The sequence below is a fragment of the Engraulis encrasicolus genome, chromosome 10, assembly GCF_034702125.1.
Source record: "Engraulis encrasicolus isolate BLACKSEA-1 chromosome 10, IST_EnEncr_1.0, whole genome shotgun sequence".
Classification (NCBI taxonomy): Eukaryota; Metazoa; Chordata; class Actinopteri; order Clupeiformes; family Engraulidae; genus Engraulis; species Engraulis encrasicolus.
Window position 1 is genome coordinate 41,946,643 of NC_085866.1, and position 2,500 is coordinate 41,949,142.

General features: G+C 46.0%; 1 protein-coding gene across 1 annotated transcript in view; it reads left to right on the top strand.

The window, feature by feature from the left end:
- cacna2d3a (calcium channel, voltage-dependent, alpha 2/delta subunit 3a) overlaps nt 1–2,500 on the top strand; it is a 307,539-nt gene that overhangs the window by 103,694 nt on the left and 201,345 nt on the right. The gene's annotated exons all lie outside the window — the stretch shown is intronic.

The following is a 2,500-nucleotide window of genomic DNA, read 5'->3' on the forward strand; positions in this document are numbered from 1 at the left end:
TGCGGGACAGGGTGAATTTTGACATTACAGTTTCTAACTCCACAAAAAGATGGCAGAAAGGCTTAAAATAAAATTCGGGTGTAACATAGTCCAATGTTCTATCAAATAGTTTCCTTGGCGAAGGTCTCTACTCTCTGAGTGCATTTCTAGTTATATTGTGTTTTACATTTTTACGGCGTGTGTGTGCGTATGCGTGTGCACGCATGTGTGTGTATTTACACAGTGTGTGTGTGTGTGTGTGTGTGTGTGTGTGTGTGTGTGTGTGTGTGTGTGTGTGTGTGTGTGTGTGTGTGTGTGTGTGTGTGTGTGTGTGTGTGTGTGTGTGTGTATTTGCGGTTGTGTGTGTCCAGCTGGGGTAACCACAGTGTGAGACTGCACACACAGTCAGATTGTAATTAGTTTGGCCAGACCTGTTGCCCTCAAGGCGTAATAGTAGGGAAGGGATGAAGTCACAGAATAAGTCCCTGTCTTATAAGTAGCTCACCCAGTTTTCCCTTTCATATGGATTTACATAGTTGTGCTCCGTATACTGCACTCACTTTCCCCCATGTCTCTAATTTTGCCAGAGCACTTACCCCATCTAAATGTCTGTCATTTAAATCTCAGTCCTCGTCTTTGTCTCTGTCTCTGTCTCTCTCTTCCTCTCCCTCTTCCTTTTCTGGCCCTCCCTCACTCACTCGCACTCTATCACCCTCTCAGTTTCAGAAATGAACTCGCCCACACCATACGCCCTCAGCCGTGCACACACACAGGCCCACTCCAACTCCCCCACTGATTCAGTTACCCGGCGTGCTCCTTATTTGGGTCTGCCACCATATTGTGTGATGCATTGATTAGCTCAAATTGCCAGATTGCCCATCCGCTGGCTCCTGTGACAGACGGAAGCGGATACAGAAATGGATACTAACAGGCCTGGATGCTCCTTTCTATTTGCCTACAGCTCCATCTCTCAACACGTCCCTCCTTTTTTATATTTCTTGCTTTCCTCTCTCTCTCTCTCTCTCTCTCTCTCTCTCTCTCTCTCTCTCTCTCTCTCTCTCTCTCTCTCTCTCTCTCTCTCTCTCTCTCTCTCTTTTTGTGCTCTTTCCATCTCTGTCTCTCCATTTTGCGCTCTGTTACTCTCTCTCTCCATTTTGCGCTCTCTTACTCTCTCTCTCTCTCTCTCTTTCTCATTCTTTGTCTCCCACCATCGTTTGCTGTTTTGTTTCCTTCTCTGTCAAAGAACACTTCCTCTACACACACACCCACCTACCTCCCACCTACCCGCCCATCCACACCGCTCATTTTTACACGGTGCCTTTTGCTTATTAACATTCATAGGCTCCGCATAAAGGCCCCTTCCATTTAGCTGCTTCTCTTCTCTCTTTTTCACACTTCATTTGCCTGCCGTCCAATCTCCTGTGTGTGTGTGTGTGTGTGTGTGTGTGTGTGTGTGTGTGTGTGTGTGTGTGTGTGTGTGTGTGTGTGTGTGTGTGTGTGTGTGTGTGTGTGTGTGTGTGTGCGTGCGTGCGTGCGTGCGTGCGTGCGTGCGTGCGTGCGTGCGTGCGCGTGCGTGCGTGTGTGTGTGTGTGTGTGTGTGTGCGTCCATTCCCCTGCGGCCGTGGCTGACACGGCTGCCGACGCCACTCTAATCTGGACCATAATAGGGACTTTCATTACGTCCGTCTCTCCAGACCAGGAGTTTGGGGAGGAGGAGGTGGAGGAGGAAAGGGAGGGGAGGAGTTTGGTGTTGTGTGACGTGCTATGATGTGGGATGGGGATGTGCTATATATGTTGTAGTGTTGTGTGCAGCCCTCTAAATTAACACCTGCCACCCGGCCAAATGCTGGTGGAAATTCAGTTTGGCTGCTCGTAAAAAAAACGTACTATGTGTATGGCGTATATTGTGTGTTTGGTGCAATGTGATTTGCCTGTATGGACCAGGAGGAGGGGGAGGAGGGCGCTTTAGTGTTGTGTACATGGTGTGTTGTGGTGTCGGGTGGTGTGTGGTGTGGAGTGATGTTGCTGTGAGTGTGTTTCGGGGTTTCTTTTCCCCACAGTCTTTCTTCTATTTATTCACCATCATCACCAAGTTACATGGTTTTAAACATGCTTTGAAAATGTGGATTATACATCAGTCAATGTAGGACTTTCACATTTAGTATATATGTGATGTGATTTTTTTGTGTACTGTATGTCGTATAAGTTCTTTTGGTTTACAGTTGTATTTTTATCAAAGCTTAACTCCTGTCATTTTAACATGTGTTGCCATCCAACATCAAAGGACCACAATGGAAATAAGCCTTTGAGCTTTATTGAATTATCCTGACTCACTACTTTTATTTATTTAACCTTTAAGAGTGTACCGTCACACCGGTGTGACGGGAATGTTCGGGCAATGAAAGTTCTATAGAATTCTGTCCGTCATTCAATAAAATATGGAATTGTAGAATCTTGCATTGTTATAGAACGCATTCTTTTTATAGAATGCTCAAAACCCACACTCTTAAAGGTTAAGTAT